At 36.3% G+C, this 27,628-nt stretch overlaps 1 protein-coding gene across 5 annotated transcripts in view; it reads left to right on the top strand.

Annotated features, from left to right (window-relative positions):
• Window positions 1-27,628, top strand: part of Mnr (Membrane-bound Notch regulator) — a 179,762-nt gene that overhangs the window by 39,911 nt on the left and 112,223 nt on the right. For 4 of the 5 annotated variants that reach the window (XM_067784834.1, XM_067784835.1, XM_067784838.1 and 1 more), the window contains one exon: window positions 24,875-24,916. The gene's annotated coding sequence lies outside the window, so the exon portion shown is untranslated. The remainder of the gene's footprint in view (window positions 1-24,874; window positions 24,917-27,628) is intronic. The other variant, XM_067784837.1, reaches the window with a different exon arrangement.

Raw genomic sequence — 27,628 nt, forward strand, 5'->3', positions numbered from 1 at the left:
CACTGAAAGGCAAACATATTTTCTTCATAATTCCCTCATATACAGTGGCTCACAGCATATTTCGTACAGCTAAAGAACAAAACTGTAGAGCTATATAGAAAGGAAACTAGTGACGGTGTCAAAAAAATGCAAATGCACAATTTTAATAAAAATATGCTTTTATTTGAACAAATACTTAATTTTCATGTGCTTACACGTTTGTACTAATTATTCAATAAACACTTAAATTATCTTCCTTTAAACTTAAATTATAAACCCATCACACTTCACCTTCAATTTTTTATTTTTTTATTTTTAAGCTCTGAAATTGCTTAACACCGTACGTATCATCTCTGAAACAATATTTTTATATATTTGGATTATATGGCATGACTAAAGTGAGGTGTAAAGCAAATACAGAGCTCAAAAAGCAATTTCAGAGTTCAAAAATAAAATGTTGAAGGCAACTGTATGGTATGGCGGTGGAATAGTGATGGGTTTGGGCTTACTTCGCTGTCTCTGGAGTTGGCTAAATAACATTCTTTGATGCCACAATAGACAAAAAATTTTATTTAACCTTACGCGAGGCAATGTCTTGCGAATCGCCCCTAATTTAGGTGTACTTGATCGTTCCCGCAATAACCAAGACAAATACCTTTAACACGAATCCGGGATTGTGCAGCCATGGGTAACATGGAACTGTCCACACCTCATGAATCCACTTCCACAATCTCTCGCCTTAAATGCCATTGAACATTTGTCGCCAATTTTGGAATCGGCTACACGGCAAAGGCAGATTAGTAAAATTAGCGATTTAAAAACTACTCTTGTTGAAGAAAAGCATAAAGTACCACCCAAAGCCGCTCAAAAATTAATTGCATCTATGGAAAATCATCTTGAAGATGTTATCTAACCAAAAGGTGGTCGCGCGGGGTACTAAACTAAACAAAAAGTAGTTTTTTCTAAAGCAGGGCGCAGTGCACGAAATAAGTTGTGACCTTGGTTTTTGAGATAATTTAAGTTTTTATTAAATAATTAGCACAAACGTGTAAGCACATGAAAATTAAGTATTTGCTCAAATAGAAGCATATTTTTGTTAAAACTGTGCATTTCAATTTTTTTGACACTGTCACCAGTTTCCTTTCTATATAGTTCAACAGGTTTGTTCTATAGCGGCACGAAATAAGCTGTGAGCCACTGTACATATGTGGGGGGTTTTCACGTCATGCGTTCTCATTCGAAAAACTTGATATCGTCAAATTTCACAAAATTTGGTGTAAATGTTGTCAACTTAGGGTACATTATCTGTGCAACAGAAGTGACCGAAATATAAGCGGATTGATACAATGTGTCGAAAATTGGCTTTTTGTCCTTGCGTATTTTTTAAAATAAATATGTACCAAATATTATTTTAAAAAAATCGATAAAATTTTGCATTAGTTTTTGTAACTTTTTAAGATATCGGAAATTTTTGCATTACGGGCCGGTTTCGTTTCTTTATTGTTGCTGAAAATAGAGTACAATTATTGCCTTAAAAAAAACATAAAGATCCTTTTGTGAGGCAATACCAACTCTTATACGTTTTTCGCATTGACGCTTTTGGACTCCGTCGTGTTACAATTTGAAAAACCGAAAAAATTTAAAAAAAATTGGTTTTGACCTACAAAGTGACCTGCACATTTTCGTAAGATAAAACATGAGCTCTAGTTAAAACCACACTAAAGACAAGTAAGGATGGTTAAGTTCGGGTGTAGCCGAACATTACATACTCAGTTGAGAGCTGTGGTGAGAACATAAGGGAAAATAACCATGTAGGAAAATCAACCTAGGGTAACCCTGGAATGTGTTTGTATGACATGTGTATCAAATGAAAGGTATTAAAGAGTATTTTATGAGGGAGTGGGCCATAGTTTTATAGGTGGATGCCATTTAGGGATATCGCCATAAAGGTGGACCAGGGGTGACTCTAGAATGCGTTTGTACAATACGGGTATCAAACGAAAAGTGTTAATGAGTATTTCAAAAGGGCGTGGGGCTTAGTTCTATAGGTGGACGCCTTTTCGAGATATCGCCATAAAGGTGGACCAGGGGTGACTCTAGAATGCGTTTGTACAATACGGGTATCAAACGAAAAGTGTTAATGAGTATTTCAAAAGTGCGTGGTGCTTAGTTCTATAGGTGGACGCCTTTTCGAGATATCGCCATAATGGTAGACCAGGGCTGACTCTAGAATGCGTTTGTACAATACGGGTATCAAACGAAAAGTGTTAATGAGTATTTCAAAAGGGCGTGGGGCTTAGTTCTATAGGTGGACGCCTTTTCGAGATATCGCCATAATGGTGGACCAGGGCTGACTCTAGAATGCGTTTGTACAATACGGGTATCAAACGAAAAGTGTTAATGAGTATTTCAAAAGGGCGTGGGGCTTAGTTCTATAGGTGAATGCCTTTGCGAGATATCGCCATAATGGTGGACCAGGGGTGACTCTAGAATGCGTTTGTACAATACGGGTATCAAACGAAAAGTGTTAATGAGTATTTCAAAAGTGCGTGGTGCTTAGTTCTATAGGTGGACGCCTTTTCGAGATATCGCCATAATGGTGGACCAGGGGTGACTCTAGAATGCGTTTGTACAATACGGGTATCAAACGAAAAGTGTTAATGAGTATTTCAAAAGTGCGTGGTGCTTAGTTCTATAGGTGGACGCCTTTTCGAGATATCGCCATAATGGTGGACCAGGGCTGACTCTAGAATGCGTTTGTACAATACGGGTATCAAACGAAAAGTGTTAATGAGTATTTCAAAAGGGCGTGGGGCTTAGTTCTATAGGTGGACGCCTTTTCGAGATATCGCCATAATGGTGGACCAGGGCTGACTCTAGAATGCGTTTGTACAATACGGGTATCAAACGAAAAGTGTTAATGAGTATTTCAAAAGGGCGTGGGGCTTAGTTCTATAGGTGAATGCCTTTGCGAGATATCGCCATAATGGTGGACCAGGGGTGACTCTAGAATGCGTTTGTACAATACGGGTATCAAACGAAAAGTGTTAATGAGTATTTCAAAAGTGCGTGGTGCTTAGTTCTATAGGTGGACGCCTTTTCGAGATATCGCCATAATGGTGGACCAGGGGTGACTCTAGAATGCGTTTGTACAATACGGGTATCAAACGAAAAGTGTTAATGAGTATTTCAAAAGTGCGTGGTGCTTAGTTCTATAGGTGGACGCCTTTTCGAGATATCGCCATAATGGTGGACCAGGGCTGACTCTAGAATGCGTTTGTACAATACGGGTATCAAACGAAAAGTGTTAATGAGTATTTCAAAAGGGCGTGGGGCTTAGTTCTATAGGTGAATGCCTTTGCGAGATATCGCCATAATGGTGGACCAGGGGTGACTCTAGAATGCGTTTGTACAATACGGGTATCAAACGAAAAGTGTTAATGAGTATTTCAAAAGTGCGTGGTGCTTAGTTCTATAGGTGGACGCCTTTTCGAGATATCGCCATAATGGTGGACCAGGGGTGACTCTAGAATGCGTTTGTACAATACGGGTATCAAACGAAAAGTGTTAATGAGTATTTCAAAAGGGCGTGGGGCTTAGTTCTATAGGTGAATGCCTTTGCGAGATATCGCCATAATGGTGGACCAGGGGTGACTCTAGAATGCGTTTGTACAATACGGGTATCAAACGAAAAGTGTTAATGAGTATTTCAAAAGTGCGTGGTGCTTAGTTCTATAGGTGGACGCCTTTTCGAGATATCGCCATAATGGTGGACCAAGGGTGACTCTAGAATGCGTTTGTACAATACGGGTATCAAACGAAAAGTGTTAATGAGTATTTCAAAAGTGCGTGGTGCTTAGTTCTATAGGTGGACGCCTTTTCGAGATATCGCCATAATGGTGGACCAGGGCTGACTCTAGAATGCGTTTGTACAATACGGGTATCAAACGAAAAGTGTTAATGAGTATTTCAAAAGGGCGTGGGGCTTAGTTCTATAGGTGAATGCCTTTGCGAGATATCGCCATAATGGTGGACCAGGGGTGACTCTAGAATGCGTTTGTACAATACGGGTATCAAACGAAAAGTGTTAATGAGTATTTCAAAAGTGCGTGGTGCTTAGTTCTATAGGTGGACGCCTTTTCGAGATATCGCCATAATGGTGGACCAGGGGTGACTCTAGAATGCGTTTGTACAATACCGGCATCAAACGAAAAGTGTTAATGAGTATTTCAAAAGGGCGTGGGGCTTAGTTCTTTAGGTGGACGCCTTTTCGAGATATCGCCATAATGGTGGACCAGGGGTGACTCTAGAATGCGTTTGTACAATACGGGTATCAAACGAAAAGTGTTAATGAGTATTTCAAAAGGGCGTGGGGCTTAGTTCTATAGGTGGACGCCTTTTCGAGATATCGCCATAATGGTGGACCAGGGGTGACTCTAGAATGCGTTTGTACAATACGAGCATCAAACGAAAAGTGTTAATGAGTATTTCAAAAGGGCGTGGGGCTTAGTTCTATAGGTGGACGCCTTTTCGAGATATCGCCATAATGGTGGACCAGGGGTGACTCTAGAATGCGTTTGTACAATACGGGTATCAAACGAAAAGTGTTAATGAGTATTTCAAAAGGGCGTGGGGCTTAGTTCTATAGGTGGTCGCCTTTTCGAGATATCGCCATAAAGGTGGACAATGAGTGACTCTAGAATATGTTTGTACGATATGGTATGAAATGAAAGGTGTTAATGAGTATTTTAAAAGGGCGTGGGGCTTAGTTCAATAGGTGGACATCTTTTCGAGATATCGCCATAAAGGTGGACCAGGGGTGACTCTAGAATGTGTTTGTACGATATGGGTATCAAATTAAAGGTATTAATGAGGGAGTGGTGGTAGTTGTATAGGTGAAGGCGTTTTCCAGATATCGACCAAAATGTGAACCAGGGTGACCCAGAAAATCATCTGTTGGTTACCGCTAATTTATTTATATATATAATAAAACGAACAGTATTCCTGCCAAGATTTCAAGGGTTTTTTATTTCGGCCTGCAGAACTTTTTCATTTTATTCTACTTAATATGGTGGTGTCACACCCATTTTACAAAGTTTTTTTCTAAAGTTATATTTTGCGTCAACAAACCAATCCAATTACCATGTTTCATCCCTTTTTCGTATTTGGTATAGAATTATGGCATTTTTTTCATTTTTCGTAATTTTCGATTTCGAAAAAGTGGGCGTGGTCTTAGTCAGATTTCGGCCATTTTGTATACCAATACAAAGTGAGTTCAGATAAGTACGTGAACTAAGTTTAGTAAAGATATATCGATTTTTGCTCAAGTTATCGTGTTAACGGCCGAGCGGAAGGACAGACGGTCGACTGTGTATAAAAACTGGGCGTAGCTTCAACCGCGTTCGCCCTTTTTCACAGAAGTTAGTTATTGTCCCAGAATCTAAGCCCCTACCAAATTTCACAAGGATTGGTAAATGTTTGTTCGACTTATGGCATTAAAAGTATCCTAGACAAATTAAATGAAAAAGGTCGGCGCCACGCCCATTTTGAAAGTTTCTTTTATTTTTGCATTTTGTTGCACCAAATCATTACTGGAGTTGAATGTTGACATAATTTACTTATATACTGTAAAGATATAAAATTTTTTGTTAAAATTTGACTTAAAAAAAAATTTTTTTAAAGTGGGCGTGGTCGTTCTCCGATTTTGCTAATTTTTATTTAGCATACATACAGTAATAGGTGTAACGTTCCTGCCGAATTTCATCATGATATCTTCAACGACTGCCAAATTACAGCTTGAAAAACTTTTAAATTACCTTCTTTAAAAAGTGGGCGGCGCCACGCCTATTGTCCAAAATTTTACTAATTTTCTATTCTGCGTCATGAGTTCAACTCACCTACCAAGTTTCATCGCTTTATCAGTCGTTGGTAATGAATTATCGCACTTTTGCGGTTTTTCGAAATTTTCGATATCGAAAAAGTGTGAGTGGTTATACTCCGATATTGTTCATTTTAAATAGCGATCTGAGATGAGCGCTCCGGAACCTATATACCAAATTTCATCAAGATACCTCAAAATTTACTCAAGTTATCGTGTTAACGGACGGACGGACATGGCACAATCAAATTTTTTTTCGATTCTGATGATTTTGATATATGGAAGTCTATATCTATCTCGATTCCTTTATACCTGTACAACCAATCGTTATTCAATCAAAGTTATTATACTCTGTGAGCTCCGCTCAACTGAGTATAAAAATGTAGCGAGCCGCTGTTGCATAAATTAAATTTATAAATTATATATATATTTTTTTGTAATTATAAATTTTTTTGCTTTTAAATTTTTGCAAAGCAAACCAATTTCATTTTTTAGTGTCGCTTTAAATATTTGGAGGTTCGCACCAAAATAAAAAAATGTACGTCATAAGTAGATTCGTGAAAATGGGTAAAGCTTATTTTACCATTAAAAGGACCAATTTTTAAAAAATATGTAAATATTGCGGTTTGGTTTGCACCTCTATATATAGAATACTCATTCCCCCACAAAAAATAAACAGGTCATTTTGTAGACGACTTCAATTTTTATATTTTTTTGATCTACGAAACTGTAGGGCGACAGACCCCTAAATCTTGAAAATAAAAAAAACAAGTAAGGAAGGCTAAGTTCGGGTGCAACCGAACATTACATACTCAGTTGAGAGCTATGGAGACAAAATAAGGGAAATCACCATGTAGGAAAATGGACCTAGGGTAACCCTGGAATGTGGTTGTATGACATGTGTATCAAATGGAAGGTATTAAAGAGTATTTTAAGAGAGAGTAGGCTATAGTTCTATTGATGGACGCCATTTAGGGATATCGCCATAAAGGTGGACCAGGGCTGACTCTAGAATTTGTTTGTACGATATGGGTATCAAATGAAAGGTGTTACTGAGCATTTTAAGAGGGAGTAGGCCTTAGGTCTATCGGTGGACGCCTTTTCGAGATATCGCCATTAAGGTGGACTAGGGGTGACTCTAGAATGTGTTTGTACGATATGGGTATCAAATGAAAGGTGGTAATGAGTATTTTAAAAGGGAATGGGCTTTAGTTCTATAGGTGAACGCCTTTTCGAGAAATCGCCATAAAGGTGGACCAGGGGTGACTCTAGAATATGTTTGTACGATATGGGTATCGAATGAAAGCTGTTAATGAGTATTTTGAAAAGGAGTGATCTTTAGTTCCATAGGTCGACGCCGTTTCGAGATATCGCCATATCAAACGAAAGGTGTTACTGAGCATTTTAAGAGGGAGTGGGCATGAGGTCTATAGGTGGACGCCTTTTCGAGATATCGTCATTAGGGTGGGCAGGGGTGACTCTAGAATGTGTTTGTACGATATGGGTATCAAACGAAAGGTGTTACTGAGCATTTTAAGAGGGAGTGGGCATTAGGTCTATAGGTGGACGCCTTTTCGAGAAATCGCCATTAGGGTGGGCCAGGGGTGACTCTAGAATGTTTGTACGATATGGGTATCAAACGAAAGGTGTTACTGAGCATTTTAAGAGGGAGTGGGCATTAGGTCTATAGGTGGACGCCTTTTCGAGATATCGCCATTAGGGTGGGCCAGAGGTGACTCTAGAATGTGTTTGTACGATATGGGTATCAAATGAAAGGTGGTAATGAGTATTTTAAAAGGGAGTAATCCTTAGTTCAATAGGTGGTCGCCTTTTCGAGATATCGCCATAAAGGTGGACCAAGGGTGACTCTAGAATGTTTGTACGATATGGGTATCAAACGAAAGGTGTTACTGAGCATTTCAAGAGAGAGTGGGCATTAGGTCTATAGGCCTTTTCGAGATATCGCCATTAAGGTGGGCCAGGGGTGACTCTAGAATGTTTGTACGATATGGGTATGAAACGAAAGGTGTTACTGAGCATTTTAAGAGGGAGTGGACATTAGGTCTATAGGTGGACGCCTTTTCGAGATATCGCCATTAGGGTGGGCCAGGGGTGACTCTAGAATGTTTGTACGATATGGGTATCAAACGAAAGGTGTTACTGAGCATTTTAAGAGGGAGTGGACATTAGGTCTATAGGTGGACGGCTTTTCGAGATACCGCCATTAGGGTGGGCCAGGGGTGACTCTAGAATGTTTGTACGATATGGGTATCAAACGAAAGGTGTTACTGAGCATTTTAATAGGGAGTGGGCATTAGGTCTATAGGTGGACGCCTTTTCGAGATATCGCTATTAGGGTGGGCCAGGGGTGACTCTAGAATGTTTGTACGATATGGGTATCAAACGAAAGGTGTTACTGAGCATTTTAATAGGGAGTGGGCATTAGGTCTATAGGTGGACGCCTTTTCGAGATATCGCCATTAGGGTGGGCCAGGGGTGACTCTAGAATGTGTTTGTACGATATGGATATCAAATTAAAGGTATTAATGAGGGTTTTAAAAGCGAGTGGCCCTTAGATGTATATGTGAAGGCGTTCTCGGGATATCGACCAAAATGTGGACCAGGTGATCCAGAAAATCATCTGTCGGGTACTGCTAATTTATTTATATATGGAATACCACTAACAGTATTCCTGCCAAGATTCCAAGGGCTGTTGATTTCGCCTTGTAGAACTTTTTCATTTTCTTCTACTTAATATGGTAGGCGTCACACCCATTTTACAAAGTTTTTTCCAAAGTTATATTTTGCGTCAATAAACCAATCCAGTTACAATGTTTCATCCCTTTTTTCGTATTTGTTATAGAATTATGGCATTTTTTTATTTTTCGTAATTTTCGATATCGATAAAGTGGGCGTGGTTATGGTCGGATTTCGGCCATTTTTTATATCGTGATAAAGTGAGTTCAGATAAGTACGTGTGCTAAGTTTAGTAAAGATATATCGATTTTTGCTCAAGTTATTGTGTTAACGGCCGAGCGGAAGGACAGACGGTGGACTGTGTATAAAAACTGGGCGTGGCTTCAACCGATTTCGCCCTTTTTCACAGAAAACAGTTAACGTCGTAAAATCTACTCCCCTACCAAATTTCAAAAGGATTGGTTAATTTTTGTTCCACTTATGGCGTTAAAAGTATCCTAGACAAATTAAATGAAAAAGGGCGGAGCCACGCCCATTTTGAAATTTTCTTTTATTTTTGTATTTTGTTGCACCATATCATTACTGGAGTTGAATGTTGACAGAATTTACTTATATACTGTAAAGATATTAAATTTTTTGTAAAAATTTTACTTTAAAAAAAAATTTTTTTTAAAAGTGGGCGTGGTCCTTCCCCGATTTTGCTAATTTTTATTAAGCGTACATATAGTAATAGTAGTAACGTTCCTGACAAATTTCATCATGATATCTTCAACGACTGCCAAATTACACCTTGCAAAAGTTTTAAATTACCTTCTTTTAAAAGTGGGCGGTGCCACGCCCATTGTCCAAAATTTTACTAATTTTCTATTCTGCGTCATAAGTACAACTCATCTACCAAGTTTCGTCGCTTTATCGGTCTTTTGTAATGAATTATCGCACTTTTTCGGTTTTTCGAAATTTTCGATATCGAAAAAGTGGGCGTGGTAATAGTCCGATATCGTTCATTTTAAATAGCGATCTGAGATGAGTGCTCAGGAACCTACATACCAAATTTCATCAAGATACTTCAAAATTTACTCAAGTTATCGTGTTAACGGACGGACGGACGGACGGACGGACGGACGGACATGGCTCAATCAAATTTTTTTTCGATCCTGATTATTTTGATATATGGAAGTCTATATCTATCTCGATTCCTTTATATATGTACAACCAACCGTTATCCAATCAAACTTAATATACTCTGTGAGCTCTGCTCAACTGAGTATAAAAACAAAACCGGCCGGTAATGTAAAAACTTACAAATCTTGAAAAGTTGCAAAAAACAAATGCAAAAATTTATCTTTATATATATATATATGTTTTTAGTAGTTCAGAAGAAAATGCACCAAAATTCACTTGAACTCATTTTGAACGTTATATAAATTTCTTTTGAAAAAAAGCGTAAGAAAAAAGAAAATTCAGATAATGCTCCCTAATACAACAAAATTTTCATCACATTTGGTGGGTATTGAAGATATCAAATTTTTCGAGTGGGAGCACTTGACGTGGAAAGCTCTTCTTTCTTATATAACTAATTATCCAGACGTTACGAATTTTCGTTCTTACGCATAGTTTTTGGCCACACCAGTTACATTTTTTGGAACCAATAAAGATCTCCTATAGGCTCAATCACAAAAGCACAAATATCTATGCTTTATATCCGCTTTATCATCCCAACTCTGCTGCCGTTTCAAAAACGCTCTACCTCAGAACATAGTTGAAGAACGCCATATCTCAAAATTTGTTTCAAATTCACCTAATCTGAGCAAAAATTTACTGCATTTCGACAATATATATATTGAAATAGGGCGTTCCATAACCGAATTATGAGATAAAGAGTTTTTGAAACAAATTCTGAGATAGGGTAGTTTTAAAACGACAGTCGGGATTGTGTGATATTTCACTCAGCAGTCGATATGTAGGCTTGTTATTTCAAAAAGTGTGCGCTGACCTGAGTTTAAACTTATGCTTATCTCGGTTGCTCAAAAAATTTCAAAAATAATGATGAACTCGTAAACACACAATGCCTACTTCACTGCCACAGTACATATATAAGTGCTTTGAGTAAACAACACACTGAGTCATTATCAATTAAACACAACGATGATCTCGGTTAAATAAAAAAAAATACTTGACAAAGTGTATCACTGAACAGATTTTGGCCGAAGTTTACTCTCAATTTGCATCGATATTCATTTATATTTTCCTTCAAATTGTAGGGTCGCAACCCAAATTTTTATGCAGGCAGATAAATTTTCGCCCCGAAGCTTTTTAAATCAGAAATATACTTGGCCAAACCACTGCCGACTTCGTTTAAGAAAACTTTGCCCAAAGTATTTCGTATTCGTTCTTTCGATCTTGTCTACTACAGGGATACAGTGGTGTGGGCGGTATTTTCAACGAGATCAAAAGCAAAACTTTTTTAGGCAATTCAAATTTCCGTTAGAACAACAAAGAATATGGGTAAAAATTTGTTGTTAGTAATGCATAGGCAAAAGAAGGCGAAAGTGGTAAAGTAAAAATTAAGAGTGCGTATAAGCTTCATTTGCTCTTCAAAAAAACTTACGTTTCTGACGTTCCCGCGTCGTTTTCGACGCATATGTAGTTATTCAAATTTTTTAACATATAAAATGAATTTAAGTACGCAATAACTTTTGCAAAATTGTGATTTTTTATTTATTTTGCAAAAAGTAGTCATTTTTATTTTAAAGAATTATTAGGCAAGCTTATTTTCGATACATTTAATGCATATGTTCCTATTATGAACGGTCTTGCATGCCCCTTTTTTACAGAAGCAGCAAATGGTAGTGCGCACTTTAATTTTGGAAGCTTCATTTTTTTCCCAGCACATCAAGCACCTTTGTCTGCCTTTTATTTGTTGTGGAACACTTTTTGCTCCAGTAGCTTGTTTAGATGTAACATGTTTAGATGAGGAAGCAATTTCAACTAAATTTGCTGCTGAACTGGTTCTCGGCTTTACAGTTCTATTTTCCATATATGGGGTGGCTAGCGATAATCCTAGTTCCTTTAGAGAATTCCTTCGAATAGTTGTTTTCTTGGTACGCTGCCAACCAGGATTAATTTCATTGAAAATTATGAATGCGTTCAAAGCAGATATGTCTATTATATTGGGAAACACAGCCATGGGCCATCGATTAGTTTTCCTCTTGCAACTATAGCATGAAAGCATTTTATCAACTGTATCGACTCCTCATGTTTTAAAAGAAAAACAAACTTGAGTCATCCAAAAAAAAACATATAAATAAGTTTACCATACACAGACCTTTTGTTTTATTATAGTAGTTTATAATAGATGGTAGCCTTTTAGTCCCGTCTTGGACTTCGATAGAGTTGTGCAAAGTACTTTGTAAAATTGTACATTTATTTTTCCTCCCAATGTAAGAAATGAGTGCAGTATTATTTGTGAATGCGAATGTTGACTTGAACAATGGTAGGTTTTTGCATTTTAGGAGAATTGGAGGGATCGATGTCTTATTTTTTCTCATAGTTCCCATCATTGTAATACCTCTTGCTAATAATTCCTGGCCGAGGCCATATGAGGAAAAAAAATTATCCATTGTCATGTTGTGACCTTTCAACACAGAAACCATATCCAAAATAACTCGTTGACCCTGATTTTTTTCGCATGTGCTCACACCGGCTTACCCAAATATGGCTGTATTTTTCTTACGTAGCAACTTTCAGAGCAGACACAAAACCAAAACTTGATTCAATATTTTTCTGGTTTGGAAGGCATATACTGCCGAAACTTGCACCGGCCTCTGAAACCTAGTAGCTGCTCATCAACAGTTACACATTCGTGTGGGTTGTAATAGTCCGCTAAAAGATCTGACCATTTTTCAAATACCTCTCTGATGGGAGCAAACTTATCTGCAGACGTTTGCTGTCTGCGACTCATAGCATCATCAAAGCGAAGTACTTGCGTTATATATTGGAATGTATTTTTTGACATTATAGCTCTAAAAATCGTCCGACCATACTGTGCATCGAATAAATCTAACAATGTTTAATTCTTAGATCTACAAATTGATTTGTAAATTTTGTTTATAACATTATTCAATAAAAAATTGTTAATACCTATACACGCCAGCTAAAATCAAACTGCCAATATACGCTTGAAGTAAAGAAGAATCAATTTCCATGCAGTCCTCACCATGGTTAGCTCTAGCATATGCATTTGTATGCTTTAGAATAATATTTTCCAGATGTGGTGGTAAAAAAAGGAGAAACGAATCTTTTATATTGCTAACACGAGCTTTAGCATATCGAGTAACTCCAGGTAACAGATTGATAATATTCTCACTTCTGAGTCTACCATTGTGTTGCTGAAAAGGTTCTGCCTGCCATATTGTTCCATCTTTCGAAAGGTACAATGGATCACCGTTTGAAGCAGTACCAATACCATCACTTCTAGCAGATCGAGTATCATTATCTTCTTCGCATTCACTACCATCCAAAAAAGTTTCACTTTCACTACCTCCTGACACATCAAGCATATAATCATCACTTATATCGGAGAGGCTGCAGCTATCTTCATCACTTTGATTGATAAGAGTTCCTATTTCCTCACTCGACAAATATTTCGGTTGACACATATTATTTATTTCGTGAGTTTCTTTTACTTTATATAAAATTTCACAAACTAATCACAAACACCTTCTTCACTTGCAAAAATGACATTTGAAACTAACTTTCCCGCCAAAAAACATATGTTTTCCCATATGCGTCGAAAACGACGCATGAGGGTTACCAACGTAACTTATTGAATAAATCCCAAGAAAAACTAATTTTTGTATCCAAAACCAATTTGAAATATATAAAGAACTGTTATTTACAAAGTCAAGAAAAATAAATAATTTTGAGCCAATTTTTTTCACAAAAATGCAAAAAATATATTGCTTTTGCGTCGATTTCGACGCAAAGAGCAGATGAAGGTTAAGCGAATATGTATCACTACATTAATAGATTTCGTTGTGTTGCTATTACCACATTAACCTGTCAAAAATGCGATGGAACTGACGTCAACTGACATTAACTCGCTTTTGAAAGAAAATTCATGTCAATGACATAAATTTGCAACTCGAAAGCGAACTAAGTAATGTCAAAATCGCTTATGGATACCATCGCCGAACTTTGGCATAAAAAGTTGCCCAATTTTAATTCCAAATATAAGTCTTCTAGTACGATACGATTTTTTTGTAAAGGGTTAATTAATAAAATAAAATAATAAAAAAAAATTTAAGTTAAACGGTTTTATTGAAAAGAATAATTACATTAACTAATAGTAATACTAAAAGCTAGAAAATAATTAAGGACTTCCTAGCTACTACTCATCACATTCCTCATCAATCTAGGGCGTTGATCAGAAAATTAAATAAAAGCGTTGGACGCGTCAAATTTTTATTGATAGTCATATATAAGACCAACTAAACCTTAATAAGGTTATGCTACGCCTCACATTTATAGAAATTTCACGCGCCCAACGCTTTTATTTAATTGTCTGATCAGCGCCCTAGATTGATGTGGAGTGTGATGACTAGTACTCAGGACCTACCTAATTATTTTCTAGCTTTTAGTATTATTATTACTTAATGTACGTAAGTTTCAATAAAACCGTTTATAAATTTTGATTTTGGCGACATGTTTGTTACCTAATCAGTTTTTGCTAGCTGGCTTGAGGTCCGAATTGAAATAAAAACACAAGGGATAAACTCCACGTCAAGTGATACACACGTGTAAAAAATTTTTCACCTGAAGACGATTACCGTGTGTAATCGAAATATATTGGTAATATATAGAAAACTCTTGTGTTTTTATTTCAATTCGGACCTCAAGCCAGCTAGCAAAAACTAAAACCGTTTATTTTAAATCTTTTTTTGTATTATTTTATTTCCAAGTTTTTAGTTTTTATTTAATTTTCTATTATTTCTCATTATATTTAGTTCATTTAGTGCCTCAAGTACTCTTTCCTGACAATTTGGTACAACCTAACTCCTCAATGCATAATCCTTCCAAAGACTGAACTCAGCGCCACGTATGCTTGTCCCTCCGTGAACTCCAAAGTATTTTGATGACACTTCTACCGGACTGTATGTAATATTTGTTTCAAATATGAGCCAAATCGGACCACAAATACGATTTTTTTGAATATCTCGATCCTTGCGCCACCTACCGGATTTATTTTTCACAAATCGATTTCAATTCCTGTATGTAATATGTCTTCTAAATATCTGCCAAATCGGATTACAAATACGCGTTTTTTGAATATCTCAATCCATGCACCATCTAGGGGGAATTTTTTTTCATAAAGTGATTTCTATTTCTGTGTTCCACATATGAGCCACATCGGACCACAATCCAATAGGATTTTTTTTGAATATCTCGATCCATGCGCCAACTAGCGGGAATTTTTTTCATAAGGCAATTTTAATTTCTGTATGTAATATGAGACAAATTGGACAAAAAATACGATCTTTTTAAATATATCGATCTATGCGCCATCTAGTGGAGTTTTTTCTTCTTTTTATTGCATTTTCAACCGGTTCTGAACTATATTCAAAGTTTCAAGGTTGTAGCTTATCAGCAAATTACTTAAATATCAATTACAAAATTCGTAAACAACGCTCGCTACACAGAGTCAAGCTAAATAAATACGTTTAAAAAGGGCCACAGGCGAAAATTTGGAATAAAAATTCACGCGATTTTTATGAAACGATATCAAGGTATTTTGCCGAAAGTTTAAAAAAAAAGCGATACAGCCGAAAGTTTGGAATAAAAAATCAAGAGATTACACATTCCCGACTGCGACGCTTTTTTCCAAACTTTGTAAACATTTATTAGAATCGACGAATGAATATTCACAAGGAAATTAAAGCGATATTAAATGGCCACAAACATTTGCTCGCTTTTCTTTGCATATTTACTGGTTTCACCTTCCTGTTCCAATAACCCAGTTCGCTAAAGCAAAGAAGTAAACATATAACCACACAAATACATACACATACATGTATGTACATATATACCTGCAACATAGCAACGAGATTTATTTGTAAACATTTATTCATGTATTGACATATGCGCTTATGTACGTATGCCCATATGATTTTATATTCAAGCTTAAGTTGATTGGTGTGGCAGCAACAATTTAGATTCATCACACTCCCTTCTATCTATGCATGTTAGTACATCGGTATGGCATTGCCAATATTTGCGCCTAACATACGTTCATGCAAAGTTAACTTTCGTCGCCCTGTTACACTTACAATTTCCTGTGCAGAGCAATTGCCACCATCGATGACCGGCCAACTTATGGCACGTGCAACTTGCTGCTTGTTTCTTGCCAACAATGTGAGTGGGTTGGGTACTGGTAACGTTGCTAGCCTTTTTCTTGTTGCTGTTGGTTTGTTGGTTGTTTGGTGTGGAATAACCGCAGCGAAAAGCAAAAATTTCCAATACATATTGCACATAGCTAATAGCAACAAAAGCAAACTTCCAATGTAGTTATTATCTTCTTCGTAGTTCAAATTGTTATTGTGGGCACCTCTACGGTATTGTTTATTGTTGTTATTGCAGTTATTGTTTAAAGTCGAATTGCATGGAAAATTGTTCACATGCAAAAATAATTAAAAACTTGTTTCATGCGGTTAGCTGTTGACTGACGTGAATGGTTGCACAGTGGTCTATTTTATGACAAAATTACTGGCAACACAAGTGCGACTATACCCAGTGTTGATCTCTTTGTTTGGATTGCTTGGATGTGCCTTTTGAAGATACCGATTGCACATGTCGTCTTTGTACTATTTAGGATACTGTCCAATTGGTTATATTGAATATGAATACTTAGTTACCGATTGTATCCTTTTTCAACATTCTTTTTTTCGTGTTAGTATTGTAGAGAAAAAATATATACTAGAGTAATGGAACATAAATACTTAAGTCTCCCTATGGGGCTGCCCATATTCCTGAAATAAAATGTTTCATTCCATTTAATTTTTTTTTATTTTGAAGTATCAGTTTTGTCTTATCAGACTGACCGATGTCAACTGTAGACGTAATAGACTAGAGGGGATCAATTATACCCCAAGTATATCCACGATGAGTCAGCAAAGACCTGTGCCGTTAAATACCCGAAAAATCCCGTCCACAGAGTCCCACACGTCAGCATTTCAAGCCCTTCATATTCACTCGTCTTGGTTTTGCGGTTTCTTCTTCTAAGTGGGCGTATATCTTTCATCTAGATAACGCTCCTGCAAGCATGGCCTTGTAAGCGCGGCTTTCCTTTCAAAACTACCTGTGGAACCCCACAATATCCGCGGGGATAGTATGAATAAAATATACGCTACCACTGCCCGGTTTCTTCACCGAATCCAAGATTGCTCAGTTGGAAAATGTTGCATCGTGAAACTAAAAATTTTCGTCTGTGGAAACAAGGACTCTTTTCTTGCCTTCCCCGCCATTATGTTCGTCAAAAACTTTTATAACGCTATGTACCCGGCAGTCATTGGACGTTTTTTTTTTTGTGGCTTCTTATATATAGAGTACAGCGGTCGACTAGCACAACGAAGATAAAGGGTTCACGCCCCAGGCAAAGCAACATAATAAAATTTAGAAACAAGTTTTTTTTTAATTACAAAACAATTTTTCTAAGTGGGGTCTCCTCTCAGCAGTTATTTAGCAAACACCTCGAGTGTATTTCTGTCATGAAAAGTTTCTCAGTGAAAACTTATCTGCTTAGCAAATGACGTTCGGAGTCGTCGTAAAACATATATGTATGTTTCATACCGCCAATCGGACTTAAATATCACTGGAGGCTATCACATCTTGCCTTTATTTATTTTGATTACCTCAACAAATCCTCATATGTTCTTTTGTTAGCCTCTCTTAGTCTTTGTTGAAAGTTGCAACATTTTTTCCGAGTTTCATGGGTGGTGTAACGACCTCCTTTGCCTCTCATACCTGAAGAAACGAAGAAATGATCGATTTCATACTAAGTGATCATCCACCACATTTTCTGGAATTTATGATGCTACGGCACCAAAATCAAGTACTTTGACGTTATCGTCGCAGATCCATCGCATAGAAAATTTATCGATTTTTAATCGAGTTGTTATAAATTTTTTATCGATAACAAATTGTATCGATTAATTGTCGGTTTGCTATCGAAAACTTAACAAATTTGATATAGATATTTTATAGATTTGTTGTCGAGAATATATATCGATTTTCTAAAGAAAAAAAATTGGATTTGTTATTGAAACTTGGTTGATTTGTTTTCGCATTGTTATCGTTTTTTGTCCTAGGGTTTTCGAAACGCAAAAAAAAGATTTTGCGTCAGTTAGTATAACTTTTATAACAAACAGAATCGACTCAAAGCTCTGACACCTAAAGGAGGATTACTGTTCATACTATAAAACCATGTTTTAAAACTTTCAGAAGATCAGGTGCCTCTGCGAGTGTTTTGCCAAAACCAAAAAGTCTCAAAGTCCACCTCAACCTTATCTATATTTCTAGCTTAACTGTAGCAGTGATACCCTGTGATAGTAAATAGCTGTAAGCGCAACCCGCTCATTTATTTTTACGCACCCAAGAAGTTAAAGGAACTTCAAGCAATAGAGTTTCAGCGCAATTTAATAACAAACCACAAATGGCTTTCGTTCACAGTTGTTTCCCTTTAGCAACTGATGCTCTGAGGTAATATCATCTCTTCGCTTTTCGTCTGACCGCTCTTTGACATTTTATAGTTCATCGTGTTACTGACCACTTGTGCGCCCTTGGCAAAGGTGACATCACTTCTATGTGCAAAACGTTGAAGGAAGGACGAATAAAAGTGGTGAGGGTAAATTGTGTGACGATAAAAACAATAAATTCGTTTTCGCCGCCATGGTCATTTTCTGTTTTTTTTTTTTTTGTAATTTTTGCTTTACACTTTTTCCATTTTAGAAACAAAAACGAACCATTAAAACAAGGATCAAGCGAATAGCAAAAAACGTAGACAAAAATATGGAAAAAGTGGCGACAGAAAATGGTTTATATTTTTGCCATTTTTATTTTTATACTCAGTTGAGCAGAGCTCACAGAGTATGTTAACTTTGATTGGATAACGGTTGGTTGTACAGGTATAAAGGAATCGAGATAGATATAGACTTCCATATATCAAAATCATCAGGATCGAAAACAAATTTGATTGAGCCATGTCCGTCCGTCCGTCCGTCCGACCGTTAACACGATAACTTGGTAAATTTTGAGGTATCTTGATGAAATTTGGTATGTAAGTTCCTGAGCACTCACCACAGATCGCTATTTAAAATGAACAATATCGGACTATAACCACGCCCACTTTTTCGATATCGAAAATTTCGAAAAACAGAAAAAGTGCGATAATTAATTACCAAAGACGAATAAAGCGATGAAACTTGGTAGATGAGTTGAACTTGTGACGCAGAATAGAAAATTATTAAAATTTTGGACAATGGGCGTGGCACCGCCCACTTTTAAAAGAAGGTAATTTAAAACTTTTGAAAGCTATAATTTGGCAGTAGTTGAATATATCATGATGAAATTTGGCAGGAACGTTACTCCTATTACTATATGTATGCCTAATAAAAATTAGCAAAATCGGAGAACGACCACGCCAACTTTTGAAAAAAAATTTTTTAAGTCAAATTTTAACAAAAAATTTAATATCTTTACAGTATATAAGTAAATTATGTCAACATTCAACTCCATGGTGAAACAAAATGCAAAAATAAAAGAAAATTTCAAAATGGGAGTGGCTCCGCCCTTTTTCATTTAATTTGTCTAGGATACTTTTAATGCCATAAGCCGAACAAAAATTTACCAATCTTAACTTATTTCTGTGAAAAAGGGCGAAATCGGTTGAAGCCACGCCCAGTTTTTATACACAGCCAACGGTCTGTCCTTCCGCTCGGCCTTTAACACGATAACTTGACCAAAAATCGATATATCTTTACTAAACTCAGTTCACGTAGTTATCTGAACTCACTTTGTATTGGTAAAAAAAATGACCGAAATCGGACTATGACCACGCCCACTTTTTCGATATCGCAAATTACGAAAAACGAAAAAAATGCCATAATACTATACCAAATACGAAAAAAGGGATGAAACATGGTATTTGGATTAGTTTATTAACGCAAAATATAACTTTAGAAAAAAACTTTGTAAAATGGGTGTGACACCTACCATATTAAGTAGAATGAAATGAAAATGTGCTGCAGGGCGAAATAAAAAACCTTTGAAATCTTAGCAGGAATACCGTCCGTGCTATTATATATATAAATAAAGTAGCGGTATCCAACAGATGATGTTCTGAGTCACCCTGGTCCACATTTTGGTCGATATCTGGAAAACGCCTTCACATATACAACTACCACCACTCCCTTTTAAGAGCCTCATTAATACCTTTGATTTGATACCCATATCGTACAAATGCATTCTAGAGTCACCCCTGGTCCACCTTTATGGCGATATCTCGAAAAGGCGTCCACCTATACAACTACCACCACTCCCTTTTAAAACCCTCATTAATACCTTTAATTTGATACCCATATCATATACAAACATATTCTAGAGTCACCCCTGGTCCACCTTTATGGCGATATCTCGAAAAGGCGTCCACCTATACAACTACCACCACTCCCTTTTAAAGCCCTCATTAGTACCTTTAATTTGATACCGATAAGGTATACAAACACATTCTGGAGTCCACCTTTATGGCGATATATCGAAAAGGCGTCCACCTGTAGAACTAAGGCCCACTCCCTTTTAAAATACTCATTAACACCTTTCATTTGATACCCATATTGTACAAGCGCATTCTAGAGTCACCCCTGTCCACCTTTATGCCAATATCTCGAACAGGCGACCACCTATACAACTACCACCACTCCCTTTTAAAACCCTCATTAATACCTTTAATTTGAAACCCATATCGTACAAACGCATTATAGAGTCACCCCTGGCCCACCTTTATGGCGATATCCCTAAATGGCGTCCACCTGTAGAAGTATAGCCCACTCCCTCTTAAAATACTCTTTAATAACTTCCATTTGATATACATGTCATACATCCACATTAGTCATTTTCCTACATGGTTATTTTCCCTTATGTTGCCACCATAGCTCTCAACTGAGTATGTAATGTTCGATTACACCCGAACTTAACCTTCCTTACTTGTTTCCATTTAAATTTGTTTTTCTTTTTTAATTTTTTTTCCATATTTTTTTTTTTTTTTTTATATAAGAGTATATATTTTTTTTCGTTTCTGGCAGACTGCATAGCGCAAGTGCTAGCTGAATATAATGAGGACATCAACACAAGTGGCGAAGCGCCACCAATTGACCATTGTTTTTTAGTTGTTGTGCAAATTTTTATTGCATTTGTATTTGTTGAATTCTGTTGTTGGTAGCGCCTAGACAGTGACGTAGCATGCCAGCAACGTAATATGTGGGACAGTGAATGGGTTAGCCCCAGTGGAATATATGTAAAGTGGAGTAGAATGCACGCGAACAAAAGTGACGACTAAACGTAGTGCAGTGAAATGTGGTAAAGGCAAAGTGCGACGGGAATGAGTTCAGTAGCTATGGAAGAGGAAAAATTACTATGGCCTGCAAATATCGTACTGAAATTTATGAAATGTGAAAATATTTTTATGGTGCTAGAAAGTTAAGTTCATACATTCAAAAGTAGATACATACCTACATGTAAACTAAGTGGTGAAATTTGTGTTAAAGAATGAGCGTCATACACTCTGTTGGACAATATGATGTTAGATTCAGCTTACCACGCAACAATAAAAATTTTGCTTTGTTAGATATTTTCTAATTTCATGCATTTCACATAAAGTGATTTCACTATTTTATACACATGGTTTAGCATTAATGTATTACAAACTTGTGTAGTATATTCTTTACTATACACTTACAAACGTCTGTTGGTGCCGAAGTGAATATTTTAATTCTCACAGCTTCTCTTTCAATTTGGGTCGTGCTCCTTTTAGTTTTGCCTAGAAATTGGCGGAACGGGACCTACTTATTTTATGCCGACTCCGAAGATCATCTGCGAGGCGGATGAGTTGTCACTGAGAAGCTTTTCATAACAGAAATATACTCGGAATGCTTGCCAAATACTGCCGAGGGGAGAACCCATCATAGAAAAATTTGTTTCTAATTGAAAAAACTTGTTTAAAAAATTTTGATGTTGCTTTGCCCGGGACATGGACCCAGGATCTTCGGTGTGGTAGGCGGAGCACACTATCATCACACCACGACGGCCGCCAACTAATAAAATACATCTCTTATTATTATGGCGGCCACCGTGGTGTAATGGTAGCGTTCTCAGCCTACACATAACAGAAATATACTCGGAATGCTTGCCAAATACTGCCGAGGGGAGAACCCATCATAGAAAAATTTGTTTCTAATTGAAAAAACTTGTTTCAAAAATTTTGATGTTGCTTTGCCCGGGACATGGACCCAGGATCTTCGGTGTGGTAGGCGGAGCACACTATCATCACACCACGACGGCCGCCAACTAATAAAATACATCTCTTATTATTATGGCGGCCACCGTGGTGTAATGGTAGCGTTCTCAGCCTACACAGTGTTTAGCAAGCACTCCGAGTGTATTTCTGCCATGAAAATCTCCCAGTGAAAACTCATCTGCCTCGCAGATGTCGTTCGGAGTCGGCATAAAACAAGTAGGTCCCGTCCGGCCAATTTGTAGGAAAAATTAAAAAGGAGCACGACGCAAATTGGAAGAGAAGCTCGGCCTAAAATCTCTTCGGAGGTTATCGCGCCTTACATTTATTTTATTTTTATTTTTTATTTATTAATATAAATAAGCCTAAATCTTCTCTTTTTGCGTAGAGCAACCCAATAGAAAGAAGATTTTAGTTTTATATCCACACGAAATATTTTTTTAAACTCTGAAACTCACTGCGTAACATCGCGAAATGTAAAGCTTTGTTCTTAAACTAAAAAAAAATTCATTTCATTTCATAACTTTATTAAGATAATGGTAACAAAGCTTACTGACTAGATTACACCACCCCAGCGGGTTAGGGGGCTTAAAATATACCCGTAGAAGGTATGCTTATCGTGAGAGGCGGCTAAAATATCAAATTGATTCAAAGGGTTGTGTAGCGCAACCCTTGTAAGGGGTTGCCAGCGCAATATATAGCTTCTCCAACCCAGTTGACAACATCACCTACCCGTGGCGAATCCTTCGGGGAGTGTCCTTATCGCTACAACAACAACAACAACTAGATTATATGTTAACTTACTACCAGTTTAAAAATGTTAAATAAGATATACTAAGATAAGTAATAAGACTCAAAGTGTGACTTAAACAGAGGCCTTGGCAAAGTCAAGATCAGGACTTCTGGAAAAGCGAATAAATTCTATAAGTCCTCTTAGAAGAAGTGCAAAGCTGAAGTAATTCGAGCACAACACGTCCATATAAGCTGTGTAAACGACTTTCCATTTTGCTGGAATTTAATATTTCACCTTTTTTAAATAGGAAGTGAGATATACAAAACTTTCAGTGACATACGACTTTAGCTTCTGTGCTATACGCAAAAAGGTAACATCTATTCCCAAATTATTACGCCATTTTTGGCAAAAATGGTGAAAAATGGATTTTGTCAACATACATATTGGAAAGGCTACATATGAATTGTACTTTATATTGTGAAAAATGCTAGAAAACCCGCAGCTACAAAAATGCTATATCACCTCAAATGTTTAAAACAGGGAAATCTCAAAACGTTATTTTCAAAGAAGATTCCTTTTTGAACGACTCCACAATTAACTAATAAAGAAAATTGCCGTATACAACGCCTATGCATTTTCTACGTCATACGAATTGCAAGATGTTGTTGTTTTTGTAATAAAGACACTTCCGAGATGGATTTGGGGAGTGTTGCCGATATTGCTGATCCTATGTTGGATATAGATCTAGCACATTCCGGTAACAACCATTAAGGTACAAGCTCTTCCATCTCGGAAACGATTTTGTACGACTACTTTGAACCTTCTAGGTTTTAATGTAACTCTTGTCATCTCTTAATCTTTCCCAATCTAAAAAACGCTACAGTGATTGCCAGTTTGCGGGATCTGTTTGTTTCCCGATCAGAACAGTATATCGCAGACGCGCAGGTAATCTATTCGTTCCGCAATTAATGACGCTATACTACTATGTCTCTTATTAAACAAGACCATATCCATTTTCTCTGCGTGGGCGCTCAACCCGACATAAAATTTTTCAGACTTGTATACCCAGGTATTTATGTATATCAACTTCCCTGTCCCCATAAAAAGCGCTTTCAGAATGCCCCACGCCCATTATTTTTTCATATTGCTTAATTGAATAATATGAATATATACTATAAAATATTATTTTTATAAATAATTTGACATATATTTACCTTATTTTGGCTATTTTATTTTGTGAGTCAAATGTGACTCCTGAACGTAGCAAAAACAATTCTGTGTACCACGTTCAATGGGTCACATGTGAACATATAGGACCATAAGAAATAATTTAAGTTTTCGAATCACAATAACGGTAAATTGATATATAAATGTCAAAAGCGTGTATTGGTGTACTTTTTTGTTTAATTGAAGTTAGAAGTATATACAAAAATTGAAGAAAATGAGAATAGGCTTTCAGAAAAAAGAATTCGAAATTTTCTTTCATTTTCCTAAAGTTTACGTTTTTTGATATCCACTCACATAGAATTAAAAAATATATAACGACACATTCATACCAAGAAAGCGTCTTTAAGTTGTATAAAGAAATGAGTCACATGTCACTCATGAACTTATTTCAATAAGTTCTTGTGAGTCACATATGACTCATTGGATAGGGAAGTTGATATTCCAAAGCACCCGATCCATCAAAGAGAAAGTTGTTGGGAAGCACTTCCCACTTGAGAAATTTTCAACGTCATCTGCGTGAGTCGTAAATTTGACGGATCCCTCATTGAACCGCCTGAGCAGTTGCCTTATTATAGTAAATAATACAATGCATTATCTAGCATTTCCCCCCTTAAACATCATATTTTTAATAGCTCTAATTGGTTGGTTTAATTTTTTAAATAAAGTCCAAACATCGGATTAAATATACACAAGTATGAGTTGAATAATTTACACAACTCCTATCTAATCAAAAATTAACATATTTAAAATTCTATTAAAGCAACACTTTTCTTCTTCTTCTTTCATTTTCTGTTTTCAGCAACATCTTGGCCAGGTTATAAAGCAGATAATTACTCTACAGGTGAGTGTTGGTGTATAAGTAAACTTAATTAAAATAAATTTTAATGAATATTAAATCCCTCTCAAGTTGAAGTAGATGAGCATTCCACACGTTCAGATACATTAGTGTGGCCCTAATTTATATGAATAAAATACGTTTTCATGCTTACGTAAAGCAATGTTTTAGGAGTTCTGTAAGTATACAAAACTCTTAGAGAGATCGGAAAATTAATGAAATCATATCAAAATGCTTTATACTTAAATGCGGGTTTTGGTGAATTTTAAGACATAATTTGATACATATAGTTTGTAGAAAGAATATGGCGCATATACCTACATATCCACGTGCCATACGAAGAGTATCACTTAAAAAAATTTCCATAGAAATTTTTGTAAATAAAGTGTAATATTCGTATGGAAAGTTCAAATGCAATTGTAATGCCGATTTCAGTAGCGTCACAATAAATGGCATTACCACCTCGCCTTAATATAGTTACGACTACACCAGCTGGGTATGTAATGTTCGGTTTCAACCGAACTTAGACTTCCTTACTTGTTCTAAATTGTTTTGTAGAGATTTAGAATTGAAGAAATTTTGCTATGTCGAATAAATTTTACTTTCGTATCAAAAGGAAATCCCACAATGTAAATAGAAAACTTTTTTATTCAAGAAAAATATTTTTAAATGCCCAACAAACATTCGGGTTCAAAAAAGAGTCAGAAAATATACCTTAATCGGACTTCGGCACTCACTATAAGCTCATTTATGAGTTCGACTTGAATTGGAAATATTCTTGCGATGGTCGTTCGACATGACGCTCATAAGCAGTTTATATAATGCGTTTTATATGAATCTTTTCCTGTGCAATTTACGTACGTCATAGGTCTCATTTACGGTCAAAAACTGACGTCGAAAAACATTTCCTTTGTACCTAAGCTCTAAGAGACCAAATTGGCAAACAAAAATATTTGTGCTATCACGGGCGGCGAAATGTTTTTGGAAATGGATCTGAAACCGTTGCCAAGTACCCAAATTTTACTGCTTGCAGTTGGAGAGAAGATTGCTGGTGCAGAAAAGTTGGGCAGAAAGGTTTTGGTTCGGCGGACAATGTGTAAATAGGGGCATAAATATATGCCCTTTTTATAATGGGAAACTTCAACTTCAACTTCAAAAATTTACAAGAAAGAATGTATTCAAAAACGTACGTCCTGCTAATGGTCCAACTATATTTTGGCCTGACTTGGCTCCTGCAGATTGCGCTCGTATCACCCAGAATTTGAAGATAATAATGTACATTATGTTAGGAAAAACTTGAATCCCGCCAAAATGAGTGAGTTGCGGCAAATTTAACGGTATTGGGCCCTGATTAAAGCAAAACTTTAAAAAAATAGGGAAACTGCCAAAAACCGTTACAAAAGTAAAGAAATGTGGCGAACATTACCGCTAAAAGGGCTTAAAACCGTTGTATAAAACTTTATGTAGGGCCTCTTCAGAAAACTACGGTCAAACGAACATCAAAGAATAATTTGATAAAATTTGTTTACCTGCCATTCGTATAAATATGTATGTAATTCGATGCTCATAAAAACTGCAAAAAAACTGTAACTGCAACAGCATTTCTTAGTTTGCAGAACTTTTTTATGAGCCCTTAGGTGTGTGACATGACGTTTTATTGTTACGTTTTGGTCGGACTTTTGAGGCATATTCCGGAAGAAACTCTAAAAATACAACCCTATTATCTTTCCATTCTTATGTATATATAGGAAAGTATATACATTAGATAACTCATATAGAGGATATACCAAAAAGATCCCCCGTAGATGCAGTCGAAACTTGGAAGAAAATACCTGCAATAAAAAGAATAATGCAATAACATCTTTATTATAAAATTCAATTCAAATTTGGGATAGAACAAAATTTAAGATAAAATATGAAGTTTTGTTCCTTAGCTGCTTTTTAATGTACACTATTGCTATAGGTCTAATAATTTCTATCATATAGAAGTCGAATAGAAATATTTTATGATTATGCTTTTACATAATTTCGACGGCTCGTATTTCTCACAAATTTCAGACTCCTACCGGAATCACAATTTTTAAAACACTCTCACTGATTTTTTATCGTCTTTTATTACATACCTCACTGGGAGGGTCCCGGTTTCTGACAAATAACAAAAGTGCTCAACCTTTTTTTTCCCCTTAAATCTAGAACAAGGGTAATCTCTATGACAAGACAGTTGAGCTTTTTTTCAGCATCCCACCCAAGCAAACAACAGCTGTTGTACCATTGGCAATTTCTAGTTGAATAGTTCTCTCCATTTACCTGCTAACCGTTATCAACTTCGTCAATTTGTATATTTATTATATCAGCATGTTGCTCTTTTATGTGTGAAAACAAAAAGAATATATTAGCATATATATACCTACCTATATACAGTTAAAGCAATTCACTGTATGTAAACGTAATTCATTTAGAACTTGAATAAATTAATTTGCAACAATTTATTGCATATGCATAGGCGTATTAACAAAAGCAAAAAAACATATTTGCTTGAAGCCAAGTACCAACAAGCTCATCCGCATTTAAAATAGAAAGAGTAATGAATGAATACTTTAGAATCTACAACATAAACAATTGTTCACTTTGTAAAGCTTTATAAAACATACTTGTACATATGAAGCTGTATATACCTAAAAGTATGCTTGTAACTTTTGTTGAATAGGTTGAAAACAT

Source organism: Eurosta solidaginis, chromosome 4 (assembly GCF_040869045.1).
Source record: "Eurosta solidaginis isolate ZX-2024a chromosome 4, ASM4086904v1, whole genome shotgun sequence".
Taxonomy (NCBI): domain Eukaryota; kingdom Metazoa; phylum Arthropoda; class Insecta; order Diptera; family Tephritidae; genus Eurosta; species Eurosta solidaginis.